The 20,810-nt window shown below is 49.6% G+C and overlaps 1 protein-coding gene and 1 non-coding gene across 2 annotated transcripts in view; one reads left to right on the forward strand and one right to left on the reverse strand.

The window, feature by feature from the left end:
- Positions 1–12,935: 12,935 nt before the first annotated feature.
- LOC122674994 lies at positions 12,936–13,073 on the reverse strand. Its single transcript, XR_006335151.1, has one exon.
- Positions 13,074–14,648: 1,575 nt separating this feature from the next.
- The window catches only part of TNS3 (tensin 3), a 220,506-nt gene continuing 214,344 nt past the window's right edge, over positions 14,649–20,810 (forward strand). Inside the window, exon 1 of the mRNA XM_043872501.1 lies at positions 14,649–14,788. The gene's annotated coding sequence lies outside the window, so the exon portion shown is untranslated. The remainder of the gene's footprint in view (positions 14,789–20,810) is intronic.

The following is a 20,810-nucleotide window of genomic DNA, read 5'->3' on the forward strand; positions in this document are numbered from 1 at the left end:
GGCTTCCCTGTCCTTCACCATCTCCCAAAGCTTGCTCAAACTCATGTCTGTTGAGTCGGTGATGCCATCCAACCATCTCATCCTCTGTTGTCCTCTTCTTCTCCTGCCTTCAATCTTTCCCAGTATCAGGGTCTTTTCAAGTGAGTCAGTTCATCGCATCAGGTGGCCGAAGTATTGGAGCTTCAGCTTCAGCATCAGTACTTCCAATGAATATCCAGGACTGATTTCCTTTAGGATGGACTGGTTGGATCTCCTTTCAGTCCAAGGGACTCTCAAAAGTCTTCTCTAACACCACAGTTCTAAAAGCATCAATTCTTTGACACTCAGCCTTCTTTATAGTCCAACTCTCATATCCATACATGACTACTGGAAAAACTATAGCTTTGACTAGACAGACCTTTGTTGGTAAAGTAATGTCTCTGCTTTTTAATATGCTGTCTATATTTGTCATAGCTCTTCTTCCAAGGAGCAAGTGTCTTTTGATTTCATGGCTGAAATCACCATCTGCAGTGATTTTGAAGCCCAAGAAAATAAAGTCTGTCACTTTCTATTGTTTCCCCATCTATTTGCCATGAAGTGATGGGACTGGATGCCATGATCTTCATTTTTTGAATGTTGAGTTTTAAGTCAGCTTTTCACTCTCCTCTTTCACCTTCATCAAGAGGCTCTTCACTTCTGCCATAAGGGTGATATCATCTGCATATCTGAGGTTATTGATATTTCTCCATGCAATCTTGATTCCAGCTTGTGCTTCATCCCGTCCAGCATTTCTCATGATGTAGCCTGCATATAAGTTAAATAAGGAGGGTGGCAATATACAGCCTTGACATACTCCTTTCCCAGTTTTGAACCAGTCTGTTGTTCCATGCCTGGTTCTAACTATTGCTTCTTGACCTGCATACGGTTTCTCCGGAGGCAGGTGAGGTGGTCAGGTGTTCCCATCTCTGTAGGAATTTCCTGGCTCTAGAGCACAGGCTCAGTAGTTGTGGCACATGGGTTAGTTGCTCCGCAGCGTGTGGGATCTTCCTAGATCAGGGATCAAATCTGTGTCACCTGCATTGGCAGGAAAATTCTTTACATGACTGAGCCACCAGGGAAGCCCTCTCTGAATGATTCTTGAGGAATAAAATCTGGATAAAGCTAAGGGACAATGCTTACTTTGATTGATGAAGTGTTTTTAGTTCCAGATGTTTATGAAGAAAACCTACTTGGATATAAAATTGAGGGAAGTTTAAAAATCATTATCATGGTGCTTGCACTAATATGGGAATAGGCCCGAGCCCTTGGGAGCCCTGGATGAGCACTTTGGGGACCTGAGTACAGTGCAGGCTTAGAAGCAGGACAGAAAATTTGGGAGTGGGGGTGGGGTGTCTTCCTGCTGAAGTCCATTTCTCAACTGAAAATGGCATGATTGTCCAGAACACTGTGAAACTGTAGTCCAATTTCTAGACACTGTGGTATATTGTACAAAGGACAGAGCGTGAGAGGTCAGAAGGGTATTGTGGGGATGGAAGTCATCTCCGGATGTGCTGAGTGGTGAGGTGGTGCAGGCCTAGGGCAGGAGCTGACGCACGTTGGTGACACTGGGTTGTGACACTGGAGATGCCGCACAGATCCCACAGTGACCAGTAGACCTGCTGGCATTTTCTGGAATCAAGAAGTCTGCACAAAGTCTAAAAGGGGCAGGAGGGGCCTTGTCAGGCAGAGTGACAGGTGCCAGCCCGACTTGATTTTCTCTACATGGGAGTCCCGGCCCATCGCATGTCTACAAAGTGCTTCAGGGTTCTCAGCGGAAAGCTGCTGAGCAAACATAAAATGTCTGAGCAACTTCTTCTGCAATTCATCATTGTTTAAAGGCAAAGAAAAAGCAAAACAAAAACCACAGAGCCCCAGGCCGATGGTCTGTCTATTTTGGTATTTATTTCTATCATTCCCTCTAGAAATGGGAACAAGAGAAGGGACTAGCCCTCCCCAGTCCTTCCCCACAGCCCCGCGCCCCATGGGACCAGGTGAGGTTATCAGACTAGGTCTCTTAAGGTACCTGGCCCTCAGCCCCACCCCAGTCAACCTTCACGTCCCACCCAACCTCCACATCCACCCAAGCCAACAAGCTTTCCGCACAATCATAGCCTTGCGGCTGTCAGGGGGCGTGATCAGTGTCAAAGCCTGTGTGAGGCCTGCAGGAACACAGTCTCAGCTGTCCTTATGTAGGCTGTATTTCAATTTTAACAGCCCTATTTTACAGATTGGAAAACTAAGACTTACAGAGGTGTCGATGGTACAGCTCCGTGATCTCAGTCAAATTCCCCTGAAGTTGGAGAAGACTCTTGAGAGTCCCTTGGACTGCAAGGAGATCCAACCAGTCCATCCTAGAGGAGATCAGTCCTGGGTGTTCATTGGAAGGACTGATGCTGAAGCTGAAACTCCAGTACTTTGGCCACCTCATGTGAAGAGTTGACTCATTGGAAAAGACCCTGATGCTGGGAGGGATTGGGGACAGGAGGAGAAGGGGACAACAGAGGATGAGATGGCTGGATGGCATCACCAACTCAATGGACATGAGTTTGAATAGACTTCGGGAGTTGGTGATGGACAGGGAGGCCTGGCGTGCTGCGATTCATGGGGTTGCAGAGCTGGACACGACTGAGCAACTGAACTGTACTGAACTGAAGCTTATCATCCCCCTGTTTACCCCTCCCTGCTCTGGATCTTGTATCCTCCAGCTGGGCTCTCACTTCTGTCCCTGTGCTGTCCCCTCGAGGCCATGTCCTCCAATGCCTATGCCCAGGCTCCTGAAGGCCACCCTTGACCACACCCGGGTCTCTGTTTGGGGCCTGCAGTCTCCAGGAGTCTTCACCTTGGTACACTCCTAGTTCCTCTAGGGAGCCATCCCAGTGCACCCCCACCCCTCCCATGCCCCCACAAACTCTAGGGAATCTCTGGAAATGCCTCCCTACATGCCAGAGCCCTTCCTCATGACAACCTTATTTTTGTGAAACTGGGTGGTCTGCATTGTTGGAGGCCTTTAAGCTGAACTCAGTGAGCCTGTCAGGGACAGTAAAAGGGATATCATGGCATGTGGGACAGAGGCAAGGAACTCTTCCAGCTGGAAAATTCTGGGATCCTCAGATCACCCAACTTGGCCCATGGTATGTCAGATAACTCAGGCCCTGGCCTCTCACTGGGGTGATCCCAGAAGCCTGGGCTGCCGCAGGATGAGGGTAAAGGTTTGCTCAACAAACACACCATGAGTTCACCATGTTCAGCATACAGCACAGCTTTGGCTTGCATGTGAGCTCGGGAAAGTTCTGTTGGCTAGACGTTAAGTGAAGCATCTGATGTCATCTAATGGCCCTGTGCCTGATACATAGTGGGTGCCTGATGACCCTTCATTGGATACATGAATGAACAGATGAATGAATCAGAGAATGATTTCCATGACATGCTTTAAGCCAACAATTGGGGCCACTATATTTCTCTGGGCTGCAATAACAAAGTACCAGAGATTGGGAACTTTAGTTAAGTTTATTAATAGTTTATTTTTTTATAGTCCTGGAGGCTGAAAGTCTAAAATCAAGGCATCTGCAGGGTCAGCTTCCCCTGAGGCCTCTCTCCTTGGCATATCAATGGCCATCTTCTCCCTGTTTCCTCATATGGTCTTTACACTGTATAGTCTTTCCACTGTGCATGTCTATGTCCCAATAATCTTCTTCTCATAAGAAGAGATTAGTCTCCTCTAATGACTTCATTTTACCTTGGTGGTGGTTTAGTCGCTAAGTCGTGTCCAACTCTTTTGACCCCATAGACTGTAGCCTGCAAGGCTCCTCAGTCCATGGGATTCTCCAGGCAAGAATACTGGAGTGGGTTGCCATTGCCTTCTCCAGGGGATCTTCCCGACCCAGGAATCGAACCTGGGTCTCCTCCATTGCAGGCAGATTCTTTACTGACTGAGCTATGAGGGAAGCCCCCATTTTACCTTAATCACCCCTTTACAGGCCCCATCTCCACATACAGTCACATTGAGATAAGAGGAGTTAGGACTTTAACACATCAGTTTTGTGGGGGCACAATTCTGCCCATTACAGCCTCTGATTCGTCAGTCACAGGTAGAATGTGACTGAAGATGCCTGTGATCTGCAGAAAGAGATGCCTCATGGGGGCTCCTTGTGGAGCAGCTCCTGCTAGCTGCCCCTCACGTGGCCTTTCCCCTGTGCCCCGAAGCTCTCCTCCACGTGCTCATGTCCATGTCACTGGTGGCTTTGGCAGTGCCTGGGACTCTGTGCAACCTGCAGAGATCCCATTTCCCTTTCATTTTCAGTCTTGGTAGGCTCATTCCTCTGTTCTAACTCCCCTCTGAAGTACCAGGCCTGGGACTGCAGACCAGCTTCCAAATGTTAGCTTGAATCTGTGTGCCTGATGCAGAGTGAGAACACACAAACTGAAACACTGGAATTTGGAGCAGAGAAAGGTTTATTGTAGGACCCTACAAGAAGATGCGTGGCTCATGCTCTAAAAAATCCCAAACTCCCCAAGACTTTTGGCTAAGCACTTTTAAAAGCCAGATGAGAGAGGGTTGTTGAAAGATACATGATCAGCTAGTGCACAACACTCTGATTGGCGATGGTGAGGTACAGGGTGGTGTCACAGGATTTAACATGATCAAGTCTTAGGCTCCAAGAGGCTTGGGGCTATGAGCTCATGGTCATCAAGTAATTAACATCATCCATTTGGTGGTGGTGGATGGGGGGAGGGTTCACATCAGTAAAACAACTCAGGACATGTGCATCAGATGCTGTTATCTAGGTACTTTAGAGAGAAGCTTCAGCTGAAGATACGGGGAAGGGCCGGTCCTGGGAAGGCAATACAGGGTCTGTTCGGTTACACCAACAAGCTTTGCCTGGCCTTTCCTGGCCACAAACAGGGCAGGAGAGCACTGTCCTGCCCTGAGGACGTGATCTGTCTCAGGCCCTGCAGGTGGGTCTGACACGGGATATGGGAATACGTCTGTGGGTCTATAGGAATAGCGTCTCCGTGTCCACCACCCGGGCCCCTGCCCTACAATACCTTTATTCTTCTGTTCTTTGGTGGGGAAATATTGCTGTCCATGTGGCTTATTGGACCCTGGGCAGGTTGCTGAGCACTGTGTACCAGGCCAGGAGGTCCAAGCGCAGTCTGGCTCATGGTTGATCAGTCATGGTCAGGGAGCTGACCTCAGCAGGCCTGGAGGGGGGCTGGGCACAAGATCAGTTCTCAACTGTCCTGGGCTCTGTTGAGGTGGTCCCTGGAGCCTGCTGGGACCTGAGAGCACAGGTGGGCAACCCAGAGATGGACTACGAGCTCCCTTCTTACAGGTTCTGTTGGGGGAAACCCTGGGTCTTTTGGAGGCACCTGAAGATGGCGCTGTGCAGGGGTCATGACTTACCTTCACATGATTGTGAACTGTGCGCTGCTCATCCCATGGTATTTTTTAAAAATTTGCTTATTTATTTTATTTTTGGCTGTGCTGGGTTTTCATTGCTGTCTCCAGGCCTTCTCTAGTTGCAGTAAGTGGAGGCTACTCTCTGGTTGCTGTGCATGGGCTTCTCACTGCAGTGGCTTCTCTTGTTGCAGAGCACAGGCTCTAGGGCATGTGGGCTTCAGTAGTTGTGGCACATGGGCTTAGTTGCCCCGTGGCAGGTGGGATCTTCCTGGACCAGGGATTGTCCCCTGCATTGCAAGGCAAATTCTTAACCACTGGACTGCCAGGGAACTCCATTCCACAGTATTTTTGAATTAGGTGCCGAACATGAAAAAAAAAAAAAATTGAAGCATCATAGAATTGGCTTATTACTGATTTCAGCAATCTAGTAGGGTTTGCCATTTAGATACATACACAGGATAAAGGAAGAAGATGTGAATACATTTGTTTAAAATTAAATTGCTATCATTGTTATAAAACACTGCTTATAACTTCATTGTCTAATTTTGTAACATATAATGAGTAAAATGGATTATTGTATTTTTCCTTTTATGTCCGCCGGAGAAAAGTCAGATATTGTTATATTCTAAATTTTAATTAAATATCCATATTATCTTAAGTAATCGTGATATGTAAGTTTTAGCAGTTGACTGAATTATGCCTTTTTTCACAACATGTGTTCTGAACAAAAATTATTATTAATGCTTAAATGTATAGATGTATCTATTCATCCATTTGTTTCTGAGTCATAGATTTAGAAATAATATTATTACACAAGTGCTTTATCCAGGAAATTTCATTTCTCTTTAAATAAATGTAGAATTTCACTAAAAAAAAAAATAAAAACTTTTAAGAAGTGGTGAAATAAGAGGATGAAAGGGAAACTGAGGGAACTAGCTTAACACTTGCGTGAATTCCAGTTTGGACTAGTTCACCAGGCCAGGTAAGCATGTTTCTTTGTAGCCAGAGGTTCATAGGAAGTTTGGGGGCACTTGGGTTACTCTTGGGCTTCCTGGGTGGCAGGAGTGGTAAAGAACCCGCCTGCCAATGCAGGAGACATGAGACTCGGATTCGATCCCTGTATCAGAAAGATCCCCTGGAGAAGGAAATGGCAACCCACACCAGTATTTTTGCCTGGAAAAATCCCATGATAGAGGAGCCTGGTGAACTACAGTCTATAGGACTGCAAGAGTTGGACACGATGATTTAGCATGCTTGGGTTATTCTAAGACACAGAGGGGCCATCCATTGTGACAGCTTTCCACTAGGATATTTGCAGATGGGGAAGTACAGTTCTGCTGCCATCTGTAAAGGAGCCATTTGCTTCCTATAGCTTCAGTGGCATTTTTTAAAAAAATAGACATTTTATTTGGGAATTGTTTTAGATTTACAGAAAAGTTGCAAGGACTGTACAGAGTTCCATTTGGTCCCCTCACCCCAGTTTTTCCAGTCCTTGACATCTTACGTCAGCATGCCACATGGTCACAGCTAAAGAACCGGTACTGGGGGCATTATTCTTAACTCGATCAGCAGCTTACCCGGAGGCCACACCTCTGAATGTTCTGTACTATTCTTTCTCTGTGCCAGGATCCTATCCAGAACACCCTGTGACATTTAATCATCGTGTTCCCTCAGGCTTCCTTGCTGTGACAGTTTCTCAAACTTCCTGTTCTTGTTGACCTGGAGAGTTTTGAGGTCAGGTCGAGATGTGTCTGATGCTCACTCACAGTCAGGCAGGGATTCTTGGTTATTGGGAGAAAGATCTTGGGGTGCCATTCTCACCCCATCAGGTCAAGGGCACACACTCTCAACGTGACTCATCACTGGTGACCTTGATCACCTGGCTGAGGTCACGTCAGTCAAGTTTCTCCACTGTAGAGTTACTCCTTCACACTTGACTCTTTGGAAGGAAGTGCTAAGCACGACCCACACTCTAGGGGTGGTACCCATTGCATGTGTTGCAGCTATCTACAAAAATTATTTGGAATTTTTCTGTAAGGGAGTTTTGCCTATTCTCCCCATTTATTCATTCAATCAGTAATGGAATCATGGGCATTTAATTTTACATTTTAAATTACAGCCCAAAGCTATAGTGTTTATTTATTTTTTTGCTCAAATTGCTCAGGTTTGGTCACTGGGAACCATTTCGAGTTGATCCCTCTGCTGTGTTCCTTTGATGGGTGGCCTTGATCCTTTTGTTCTCTGAGCTCACATTTTGTTCTCTGTCCTGCAGCTCACCTCATAGGCTTCCTACCCCAGTTTTAGAACCAGCCATGTCCCCCTACATCTGATAGGGATGCAGAGCTGCGAGATGGAGTCCCTGAACACAAGGAACTAGCAGTCAGTCCAGCTAAAATGCAGGAGGGAGCGCCAAAGGTCACAGGGTCTCTGCTTCAGTTGGGGGGAATGACTTCCTGGTTAAGGGTCGCCAGCCGACCAGATGTGTAAGTTGAAGACTGGGGAGGCGGAGGTGATGGTGGTCAAAGATAACAATGAGGAGGGGAGGACAAGTCTACTCGCTCCTCCTTGAGGGGACTGTTATCTCCTCTTTGCTCCAGACATCTTGAGAAGAGCATGCAGATGGATCTGTGTATCCTGATTCTGTTAAGAGTGAGCTTGGCTGTAGAGGTAGAAAACCCCACGACTGGGGCATTGACTTGCACCAGATTTTCATATCACACACATCCTGATCACATCTGCTTAGGACAGTCTATCTTTCCTCTCTGCTCTCATCACATTTGTCCTGATGTTCTTTGCTGTGGGTTTCCTGGGCTGCTACTCCAAGTGCCACTCCAGGGAACCAATAGAAAGGAGCGCACAGGACCTCTGCTTTTCCCAGTGAGGCCTGCTTGTCACTGGGGAAGGGAAGGCACCCCCAGTACCCTCAGGATGGAGCCCAGTAGGGTTCGATCAGCAGGCTGCTCCTGGGGCACAAAGAAGATGGGCAGTCCTTCTGTTCTCAATATGGAGAGAGAGCCCAGAGATCAGTCAGTTCTTCCTGGGGTGGTTCCAGTGCTGGGTACAGCTCTGGGGCAAAGAGCATCCCAAGGGAGTGTAGTTGGCCCTGCAATAGTGACTCAGATCCCTCCCCAGTGACCATTCATTGACCTGGCCACTGGGAAGCAACACTCAGCCATCAGCCTCCTTTGGGGATATCTGAAGCTTCAAAAGCTGGCCTTGTCTGAGGTCGCCCCTGCTTTGGGAGTGGCTCACAACCAAGCCCGACCCTTGTGGCCCCAGGAAATTCCCAGCACTCCCTGGGGTGGGTCAGGGCACCACGCTTCCATGTCACCTGCCCTCCTGTCACTTCCCAGGGCATGATCCCCAATCCTGATCCCTGATCGTGACCATCTAGGATCCCACTTCCCCGGGACCGGGTGGGGCCAGCAGCACAGAGGGTTAATTTGTGTCCAGACAGTGTGTTCCTGGAGCCCACCTTGCAGAAGCTGGTGTGTCTGTGCATTTTCAGGGAGAGAGTACCAAGGTTCCATATACTTGCAAAAGGTTCTGGGGTATAGAAAAGGCAAGGCATTGAATTGTGTGTGTTGAGGGGGAGAAGGAAAGGGAGGAGAGGGTGATGGTCCCGGGGGGTCTAGAGGGACACGGTATCTTGAGGCACGTGCTCCCACTCCTGCTCTACCCGTTCCTCACAGCACTGTGGAGCCAGGCAACTATATCTTGTATAATGTTTCCCACTGCCCCTTTCAGGGTCTCTTTGGATAATATCAACTTTCAGGACAAAGGAATTAAAAAAAAAAAAAATCCACGTCATTGCTCATGTGTTACCTTTGATCTAACGACAAGAATGTATCAGACTTTTGCCATGGCCAAGACCATCTTTATGGCAATGACAAGTTTCTAAAAAGTTCTTTCAGAACTCCTGGCTTAGAAGAACCAGAGTGAAGCTGCAGAGGGGTTGAGGGGACAGAGGTATCAGTGCTTCTTGGCCAGCCGTGGAGTGCTGGGAAGGGAACTGCCACTCTTGGCATATGCCTGCTTTTCCCTCCTCTAAATTGGTTTGAGACTTTTGTTTTCAGATTTGAGATATTTTTGGATGGGTAAGGATGGGAAAAAATGTGCACTCCCTTTTAGATAATTGCTACATGCCTTGTTTTTGTTTAAATTCTTGGGAATTCAAAAGGTCAGTCTGTGAAATTCAGAGTCCCTAGACTCAGGACAGCCTCCTGGGGCATGGGCCACCCCTTAGGAGCCTCTGGGCCAGGTGTGGAGTCTGTACTTCGGTGAATCAAGGAACCAGATGCATGGGTTAGCAGAGAATACAAGAGGACACCAGGTCCAGGGTGTCTTCTACCTTCCAAAGACACAGTAGGTGTGAGGACGGACTGCATGAATGGATGTCTAAGTCACCATGGTCCCAGAAACACAGGTGAATCCCAGCTTCTTAGACGTGGAATTTTTTTTTTTCTAAGCCTTTATATATTTATTTTTGGCTGTGCTGGGTCTTCATTGCTGTGCACAGGCTTAGTTGCTCCTTGGCATGTGGGATCTTCCAGAACCAGGGATCGAACCCATGTCACCTGTGTTGGTAGACAGTTTCTTAACCACTAGACCACCAGGGAAGCCCTAGCTGTGGAATCTTGGGCAAACTTACCAACCCAGCTCCTACAAGTGGATACTGGATATTGCAATACCTCATGATACCTCAATACCTCATATTGCAATACCAGATTCATGTAGTCATTCAGCTAGTATGGCCTTGATGTTGTGCTAGATTTTGTGATGCAAAGATGCAAGATAGACTTGTTGGCTCTCATCACCACCATCACCCTCTGCCCCCCACCCCAGGGATCCTACTGGGAGAGACATTTAAGCAAAGACACAGCTCAGTACATTTGAGCTAGATGGATGAGCAGAGTATTTGGAAAAACAAAATTAGGGTAGCTTGTTGGCTTGATCGTCCTGGATCCTTATCATATTCTGTAGTTGACCCGAGAGTGACCTCGGGCAAGTTACCCATGAGTTTAGCCTATCAGTAAAAGGAGACAGATAGTAATATTACCTGCCTCTTTCCCATTTAGGGGTCAGCTGGCTGTGACCTCCCCACCTCCCCTGAGGCTCTTTCCCTCTACACCTCCTGTTTCATCCTGTTACCTCTTGGGCTGAGGTGTCCTAGAGGGTAGGGAAAATGCCTGCTCTGTTTCCCAGGCGTGGGGCTCAGGGCTCAGGAAGCTTTTGCCTCAGGGAATGAATGCCTTGCTCAGCTGGGAATGAGAGTCCAGTGATTTTGACTTCTTGAGAAATCAGAGCAGTGCAGTTCAGTTCAGTTTAGTTGCTCAGTGGTGTCCGACTCTTTGCGACCACATGGACTGCAGCACGCCAGGCTTCCCTGTCCATCACCAACTACCAGAGCTTACTCAAACTCACGTCCATTGAGTCGGTGATGCCATCCAACCATCTCAACCTCTGTTGTCCCCTTTTCCTCCTGACTTCAATCCTTCCCAGCATCAGGGTCTTTTCCAATGAGTCAGTTCTTTGCATCAGGTGGCCAAAGTATTGGAGCTTCAGTTTCAGCATCAGTCCTTCCAATGAATATTCAGGACTGATTTCTTTTAGGATGGACCAGTTGGATATCCTTGCTGTTCAAGGGACTCTCAAGGGTCTTCTCCAACACCACAGTTCAAAAGCATCAGTTCTTTGGCACTCAGCTTTCTTTATAGTCCAACTCTCACATCCATACATGACTACTAGAAAAATTATAGCTTTGACTAGACGGACCTTTGTTGGCAAAGTAATGTCTCTGCTTTTTACTATGCTGTCTAGGTTGGTCATAACTTTTCTTCGAAGGAGCAAGTGTCTTTTTATTTCATGGCTGCAGTCACCATCTGCAGTCATTTTAGAGCCCAAGAAAATAAATTCTGTCACTGTTTACATTGTTGCCCCATCTATTTCCCATGAAGTGATGGGACCGGATGCCATGATCTTAGTTTTCTGAATGTTAAATTTTAAGCCAACTTTTTCACTTTCCTCTTTCACTTTCATTAAGAGGCTCTTTAGTTCTTTGCTTTCTGCCATAAGGGTGGTGACATCTGCATCTCTGAGGTTATTGATATTTCTCCCGGCAATCTTGATTCCAGCTTGTGCTTCATCCAGGCCAGCAATTCTCTTGATGTACTATGCATATAAGTTCAATAAGCAGGGTGACAATATACAGGCTTGACGTACTCCTTTCCCGATTTGGAACCAGTCTGTTCCATGTCCAGTTCTAACTGTTGCTTCTTGACCTGCATACAGATTTCTCAGGAGGCTGGTCAGGTGGTCTGGTATTCCCATCTCTTGAAGAATTTTCCACAGTTTGTTGTGATCCACACAGTCAAAGGCTTTGGCATAATCAATAAAGCAGAAGTAGATGTTTTTCTGGAACTCTTGCTTTCTCGATAATCCAACAGATGTTGGCAATTTGATCTCTGGTTCCTCTGCCTTTTCTAAATCCAGCTTGAACATCTGGAAGTTCATAGTTCACGTACTGTTGAAGCCTGCCTTGGAGAATTTTGAGCATTACTTTGCTAGCGTGTGAGATGAGTGCAATTGTGTGGTAGTTTGAGCACTCTTTGGCACTGTGTTTCTTTGGGAATGGAAAGAAGACCGATCTTCTACAGTCCTGTGGCCACTGCTGAGTTTTCCAAATTTGCTGGCATATTGAGTGCAGCACTTTCAGGATTTGAAATAGCTCAACTGTAATTCCATCACCTCCACTAGCTTTGTTCACAGTGATGCTTCCTAAGGCCCACTTGAGTTCTCATTCCAGGATGTCTGGCTCTAGGTGAGTGATCACACTATCGTGATTATCTGAGTCATGAAGATCTTTTTTGTATAGTTCTTCTGTGTATTCTTGCCACCTCTTCTTAATATCTTCTGCTTCTGTTAGGTCCATACCATTTCTGTCCTTTATTGTGCCCATCTTTGCATGAAATGTTCCCTTGGTATCTCTAATTTTCTTGAAGAGATCTCTAGTCTTTCCCATTCTGTTGTTTTCCTCTATTTCTTTGCATTGATCACTGAGGAAGGCATTCTTATCTCTTGAGGAATTGGTCAAATCCTTCTGAAGAGATGGTGAATGATGGGAGTAGAATTTGAGCAGACCTGGCCTTGGTCCTCAGGGATAAAACAAGAGGTCTGCTGTGTCTCCTCCCTGGACAAGCTTACTTTGGATCCAGGGCCACAGAATTTTTGATGACTGGCTACTTTATTTATTTTTGGCTGTGCTGGTTCTTCTTCTAGTTGTGATGAGTGGTGGCTATTCTCTAGTAGCACTGTGCAGGCATCTCATTGCGGTGACTTCTCTTGTTGTGAAGCATGGGTTCCAAGTGCACGGGCTTCAGTAGCTTTCGGGCTCTAGAGTGCGGGCTCAGTACTTGTGGTGTACAGGCTTAGTTGAGCCATGGTGTGTGGGATCTTTTTGGACTAAGGGTCGAGCCTGTGCTTGGCAGGCAGATTCTTCTTTTTTTTTCTTTTCTACAAATGTCTGGGGTAGGAAAGCACAGCTTCCCAGCTCATGGTGGCCCCAACAACAAGGACCCTCAAGGGCTGATTTTGTCCTCCAGTCCTGGCTGAGGAGAAAAGGGACCTCCTGCAGCTCTATGCTTCCCTGGTGGCCCAGATGATAAAGAATCCGCCTGCAACACAGGAGACCTGGGTTCGATCCCTGGGTGGGGAAGGTCTCCTGGAGAAGAGAGACTACTGCCTACCCACTCCAGTATTCTTGTCTGGAGAATTCTATGAGCAGAGGAGCCTGGCAGGCTACAGTCCACAGGATCTCAAAGAGTCACGACCGAACTACTAACAGCTTCACTTTTACAGCTCTATGGGAGAGAGGCCCTGGCAGGCGGATTCCTAATCACTGGGCCACCAGGGAAGTCCCAGCTGGCGACTTTGAAAGAAGTCCATTCATGGATGATTTTCTTGCTGAGTCTCTCCACTGGTCCTGACAAGCTGTGTTTTTCTGCTCTGTGCATGGGCAGGATGGGCAGAGCTGAACCCAAAAGGCCGGGGTAGATTAAGGTGCTTCATTCCTGATTCACAGACAGTTCCTGGTAATTGCACTCTGAGATACGCCCACTTTTTCAGGTGGGAGTCCAAGAACATTTGGTCGGAGTGACAGATACAATCTTAAGTAGCTTCTGCAGGATGTAGAGTGGAGTACCTTCCCAGAAAGTCTTCTTTGTGTCAGGTGCTTTGTGTGTTCACAAGATAAAGTGCTGATGAAACTATTCTTTTGTACAGGGGGAATAGCACTTCTAATTCTGCACATGGGCATATGTCTTACAAGGGGTCTTCAAGAGCATGAAGTCCACTCCCCACATTTCACCAATAGGGAAGCTAAGGCCGAGGGAGTGATGAGGGGCCGTCTCTGTCTTGGGGGTGTTGGCATCTATCTGTGTTTCCTGCTCTGGATCCTCTGTCTGCACCCTTCTTCTTGTCCACTCCTGGCCTGATCATTTCTCCCCTTTCATTTTAAGAAGCTGCTGCTGCTGCTAGGTCGACTCTGTGCGACCCCATAGACGGCAGCCCACCAGCCTCCTCTGTCCCTGGGATTCTCCAGGCAAGAATACTGGAGTGGGTTGCCATTTCCTTCTCTAATGCATGTATGCATGCTAAGTCGCTTCAGTTGTGTCCGACTCTGTGCCATCCTATGGATAGCAGCTCACCAGGCTCCTCTGTCCACGGGATTCTCTAGGCAAGAATACTGGAGTGGGTTGCCATTTTCTTCTCCTTATTTTAAGAAGAGGTGATTTCTAAAATCTTTCCCCACTCCTTCTCTCCACTGGTCGGACTTTCCAGGGCTTCCAAAGCATCTTGGGTTTCCTCTGCCTCTGCCTTTTTGCTTTATGTCTGCATTACTCCCGGTAGCTTACTTCTGTGAGTTACAGGCAGGCAGCGAGATTTTGCTTTCTTACGCACAATACTTACAGTGCCGAATGAATGAATGAACGAAGAAAATGAACTAGTTGTGCAGGAATCAGGAAATCGTTTGCCCATCCGGGACCCACCAGCCCCCTGAACACTTTGAATCTGGGCTGCTCAACGGGTCTAATAATTCCCGGTTCCACCTGGCCAACTTAGGGAGGTCCCAGAGGCGCACGGGGCCCGGGGCGCGCCAGGAACGCGCCGCATTGTTAGGGCGAGGAGGCCAGGTGACCGGCCGGCCAGGGCGCGGCGGCGGCGATTGCCCGTGCCGCCTCGAGGGGGCCCTGCGGCGGGCGCGGCCGCGAGCCAGGAGGACGGGCCCGCCCGCGCACTGCTCGCGCTGTTCGGAGCCCTGCCTGCTGCGGCCATCGCCCCGCGGGACCGACCGCGCCGCCGCTCGTCCAGGTACTGGAGCGGGGGGCGCACCGCCAACCTCTTTGTTTCGAGCTGGCGCCAGCGTCCGCTCCAGGGGCTTGGGGCGCGCGAGCGAACGGAGTTCCGCGCGCATGGGGACCTGAGCTGGGGCGAGCGGGGACCGAGAACTCGGCCGGGATCCGGGGTACCAGGGAGCAGGACTTAAGGGACGGAGGCGGGTGAACGCGGCGAGGGCGCGGGAGGGCTCGGCCAGGGTCCCGGACGCGGTTTGGGGACTGGGGCGCGGGGACAGCGCTGGGGCGGGCGGATGCAGCCGGGGAGCAGGCCAGCTCGATCGGGGGTCCGCGGGCCAGAGCGGCACAGTTGCGGCGGCGCCCGGGTGAACTTCGCTCTCTAGGACGCGTCCCGACACTCCGCAGCGGAGAGCCGAGCTTGGAGCTGCAATAGGAAGGCTCAGGACCCTTCTCCCGCTCGTTGCAAGCAGGCTTTCCGGTGCGTCTCTCTTTCCCTTTCCCTGTGTTGGGCTGGAAGCGGGGGGTCCCTTGGTGCTTCCTTCCTCACTTCTGAAGGAGCGGGAACCAGGCCGGGGGCGTGCATGGCCGAGGCCACCTGTGGCACGTGCCTGCTGGCACGCCGGCGCTGTAGCTGACAGGCAGGAAGAGGGAGGGTCTGGGACTCGGTGGGCGCCGTCGGGGTCTGATAAATGAGCCGGGGTCGTTTGCTTGAACTGATTTGAAAATCTGTGTGGCGGGAAGGGGCTGAAGAGCTCCACTCCAATTCTTGAGACAGCGCTGGTTAAAAAAAATAAAAGCCTATGGGATGTGGGGCCTGCGGAGACCACTGTTGAAGGAGGTCACTGCCCACTTAGAAGCACCCCCAGACCCCTAGGGTGTCCCTGTCCTTCACACGCTTTGATCTGCTGGCAGTTCCCCCTCCCCCCAATTGTCTCTCTCTGTAACGTGAACCCATGATCATGGAGGACTCTAAATATACTGAAAATTTGATTGAAAATTATCATTGCATCGATGTCACTTAGACCTTCAGAACTAACCATCTTGGCATTTTGGTATATGTGGTCAGTGGATACTATTTTTTTGAAGTGCTTTAGTTCATTGCCTTTTGAAAGAGATGTTTCTGTCCTTGTGATTCTTCCCCTCTTTAGGGCCTGGGAGGTTATATTTGCAAATCAATCACCAAGTATTAAGAAAGGCATTTCTGTGCAGAGGCCTGGAGGGGCGAGGGAGTGGCTGCAGCTGGAGGAGAGAGGGGGCTTGGCCAGTCTGCAGGGAATGGGGGGAACTCTGTGCACTGGGAGCAGACTGTGGGAACTGGCAGAAGGCCAGACTCCTGACCTCAAAGACAAAGTAATAGTAATCTTCTTAATTTTACAAAGTAATAGTGACCCCAGAGGCAAAGTAACAGCATGGTCGTAGTAAATCCTACATATTTGCTGTGCTAAATGCTTTGCATATATGCATTGCATTTGCTCAAATAACAACCTTTGGAGGGAGCTGGGATAATTGCTCCATCTTACAGATGTGCAAACTGTGAGGCAAAGAAAGGCTAAATATCTTGCCCAAGTTGTTGCTCAATCAATGTGGGGGTGAAGCCCATGGTTTGTCCAGGACAGTGAAATTCCAGGGCCCTGAAGTTGCTGCTGCTTGTCTGTCAAGTGGATGCATGTCCTGACAGCAAATTTCTCAGCCGAGGTGTCACAGTTATCAGCAGCCGCAGCAGATGAATTATTTCTTTACAAACCCTGGAGATGATAGAAAAAGGAGTAGCCTCCGGGAGCTCCCCTGGATGCAAATTGACTTGGATTTTTAAAAAAATGTAGCTTTGGCACCTCTTGGTTTTAAATGGAGCTATTTTTTTTGCAAAGGTGACCCTGGGAGCTAAATGTCACCAGGTCAAAGTCTGTTCCTGGGCTGCAGGAGGTATTACTGATGGGATTAAAAATGGCCTGGGAAGAAGGCACAAGGCAAGAACAGAGAGGGGAAAGACTGAGAGGGGAAAGATTTCTGACCTACCATGTGGCAATGGCAGCTTGTACTCAAGGCCCAAGGCCTATTTTACAGATGAGTATGTTTGTTAAAGGGCAGAATGTTTAGGGACCAGATCAGACCCAGTCCTCTGGCTCTCTGTGCCTGCAGTACTCCTTCTCTAGGGTCTGCTGCTGCTGCTGCTAAGTCACGTCAGTCGTGTCCGACTCTGTGTGACCCCATAGACGGCAGCCCACCAGGCTCCCCCGTCCCTGGGAGTCTCCAGGCAAGAACACTGGAGTGGGTTGCCATTTCCTTCTCCAATGCGTGAAAGTGAAAAGTGAAAGTGAAGTCGCTCAGTCAAGTCCGACTCTTAGCGACCCCATAAGCCGCAGCCTACCAGGCTCCTCTGTCCATGGGATTTTCCAGGCAAGAGTACTGGAGTGGGGTGCCATTGCCTGGCATAAACCACCACCATGCTAGAGGACAACCTTTTGTCTCCCAACCACACCCTGCCCTGACCCCTCCACTCACACCTCAGACTCTTATGGAGGCCAGGTACAGGGTGTTCCTGCTAGAGAAACAGCCTCAAGCTGGTAGAAAGTTACTTTGTATCCCAGCCACCCAGTACACCCATAGCTCCCCGAGTAGAGAGGCTTCCTTACCTGGTTCTGCTTTGTCTTAGAAAGGACTGTTTTGAGGCTGGGTTTGAAGGGTCTGCTGGCAGCGGAAGCTGGAGAGCAGTGGGGTTCCGAAGGTATGCAGACCCTGAACCTAGGCTCTTTCCTGTGAGACCCGGTAAGTTAGGGGGATCATCAGTGACCTAGGGCTGGCCCTGTTCCCCTGGAATCCTTTGCAGTTGTCTCTATTGATTCATAACAAGAGGTCTGGCCAGTCGGTTTGTTCAATAGGCATTTTGTCAACTCAGAATAACTACCTGTTCCTGGCTGTTAGCAAATGTTTTTAGAATCTTCATGTCTTCATTATTGTCCAGGTTCTGAGCACTGCTCTAGCTATGGAAAGAGTTACTTCTGTTAACCCTCATGGCTAAGCAGAGGCAGGTGTGAGACAGTGTGATGTGACCGGATCTTCCCAGGGATGTCCATGTGGAGCTAATATTCAAACCCTGACTGTCCGACTGCGGGGATGTATTCTCCGTGCTGCCTCACTGCTTTTTAAAACACCTAGATGTTAAAAATCGATCAAAGTGCTGCTGAATGTGAGTTATCTTCTCTTAGGCTCAGAAGATGTTTTGGATCTTCTAGTATGTTGAGTCCTTAGACCAGGCAGATTTGCCACTCTGTAGTTATAAGTGGACGCAGCGTGGGAACACTTGTCTCCTTCATGTCTGTCCTTTTCCCATAAAAGCAGCAAACTAGAACCTCCAGGTTTCTGGAGCTTCCTATTGCACTCTGAATTTCAGGAATGTGTTTGGTGAGCACCCGCCCCCACCACCCCCCCCCCACCTTCATTTTGGCGTATGTCAGCCAGGTGTCTCGGCAGATCCATGAACTGGGCGCTCCTGCGGGGACACCTCTCTGTCCTGCTCCGTGTACACTCGGGGTCCCCACTGTGCGCCTGTCCCTCTTGCAGGGAGGCCGAATGTCTCCCACCTGCTGCCCCAGACCCTCGCTGGGGGCTCCTCTGCCAGGTAGGAGGGAGGAGCCAGTGAGGATGACCACCGCCTGGGGCCACTGTTGGGAGCCGTCAGGATGCCCTACGTCAGAATGCCCTACGGTGTCAATGAGGGGAAGATAGTCATCAGAATGACCCCTAGACATTTAAAGAGTTATGTTACTTTTTAAAAAAGGAAAGCAATGCTCTGGTATTAATGTTTGGTCCCAAATGGGCTAAATTACTGAAAAATTTATGTTTAACGAAAATTCCCTCTTGTGGAGCACTTCCTGATTGTGCCAAGGGGGAGCTCCCCAGAGACACCAACTCTGGGAGAGAAGGCTTTGCTCCTCCTGTTCTGCCGCCCCCCTCCCCCGATCCCAGCCTAGTAACCTTGCAAGATTAATGCCTTCTTCTGATGGTGTGGTCACCCATGCACCTGGGGGTGTTTACTTTCCACGATCAGATAGATCCTCACCCAACGTTGCAGGAAAATATTTTTATCTTTTTTTTCTGGAATGTACACTGCGACTCAGCGAGTTTAAGTCACCTGCCTGTGTCATGGGGCTGGTTGGAACTCAGGTCTGTCTGGGGACAGAGCCTGTGCCTGGCCCTCACCCACAGAAGGTGAGTGTTCCTTTGGTCACAGGGGCCTGAGCATGTGTAAGGAGGGGTTGGTGTGGTGTTGGGCAGGGTCCCAAAGTGGATCCCAGGGATCTCTGGTTCTCAATCTGCCTCAAGTGCCTGGCGGAAGCTCCGGAGCTCCCGGGTGCCCAGTGTCCACAGCTGGCCTGGGTTCCAGCCACAGCTGCTTCCTCGGACACAGCCTTCGTCCCTCTTCCTTCCTCCCTGGGCTGTGACTGTGGCATGTGGCCAACTGCCTGCCTTCCTCGTCCTCTTCTCCTTGGGGGAGTTGATCGCACTTAGTACACCTTGTACAGGCCTGGCTCTGTTCTGAGACTGAGGGCACATCTGTGGGAATTCTCATTCCAGACAGTTGGTGCCACTCCCGACCAGCTTGCACCCGTGGGCTGAGTCTCAGCTCAGGTGGGAAGGGTCGCATCTCTTTTTCCAGTGTCCCAGTGGGTGGCAGCATCACAGTGTGACCTGGTACCTCTTGAGTGTAGCTTTTCCAAACTGGTAATAAACAACAAACCCCAAAGGTTTAAAGACACACTCATGAGATAGGCGCCCCGGTGGAAGACGGCTAAGGCTCTGGAGAGGGGCAGAGGCAAAGGCTTTGCCTGCTCCGCTCTTCTTCCAGGGAGAGGCGGCTGCGGCCCGGAAACCCAGGAGCCGGGCTTTTCACCCCGGAGGATTTGGGAATCCGCTTCCCTCCTGACTCTGGCCCACAGCTGCTCTGCGTTGCATCTCACTCGTCGTGGAGCCTCCCGGGGCGTGGGGGAGCAGCCTTCATCTGGCCATGCATGTCGCCCCAGGGCCAGGCTGGGCCATTAGCTGGGGCGTCTGCGTTCTGTACACGTTCCTCCCCGACGACGGGGCTGCGGCGCTGGCTGCGGGAACAAAAGGGCTCCATTGACTCTCCTCCGCTCGTAATCCATCACCTTTCTCAGAGGTTTCCTGAGTGCTCACCCCTCACCACTGGTGATTTTGGACGCACATCAAAGGTACGGTGAAGGCAGCGTGCTGGGAGGAGAGAGCCGGGCTCTGGCAGCCACAGATCTGGGGTAAAAGGCACCCTTTGTCCCGAGGCTGCCCTCTCGATTCCCCACCTGCAGCCTGGGGACGTCACTGCGCTCCGAGGGGCTCACACCAGCGCTCCTCCTGGGTGCTGTTTTATTTGACTGCTGGGTCTCCTGTGTGGCCCAGGGCGTCCCTCCTGCTTGCTGGCTCTTGGGCCATCGCTTACTCTCATTCTGCCGAATTGTCACTCCCCACCACCCCCCCGCCCCCACCCCAGGGCTCCTGCTGAAACATCACTTCTGCATTCTTGGAGTCCCTATCTGATCCCTGTCGGGGGCAATCCTTTGTTATAACTGGAGGAGGTGGTGGGGGATGTGGGAGTCTCCTTTAGATCTTGGCCAGGTGTGTTTCCAGTTTGTCTTCTCTGGAAAGATCTGAAGTGGCTGGGGGTGGAGGACAGGGGACACACCTCTGCTTGTGTCCACTGGTGGCTGAGTGAGGCAGGACTGGCTCTCAGCTGGCTAGGTGCATGTTTTCTCTTGTCCTGCCCTAGGAGGGGAGGGGACATTTGTCATCCATGTTGCTCAGGGGTGGGAGGGGGTTCCCAGGTAATGGATGTGCCTTGGTTTCCTAAATTAATTTTTGACTCTTTTTCTACAAAATAGTTTTTGTGTAATATATTTTTTGTAGACTTGGAAAAAACAGAGAAGTGTTAAAAATGCAGGAAAAGTAGCCTAATAGTACCACCCATGGAGAAGTGTTTTCACCCTCTTGTATGCTGTGTGTGTTCTGTTTTTCAAGTTTACCAACTT

Source organism: Cervus elaphus, chromosome 18, assembly GCF_910594005.1.
Source record: "Cervus elaphus chromosome 18, mCerEla1.1, whole genome shotgun sequence".
Taxonomy (NCBI): domain Eukaryota; kingdom Metazoa; phylum Chordata; class Mammalia; order Artiodactyla; family Cervidae; genus Cervus; species Cervus elaphus.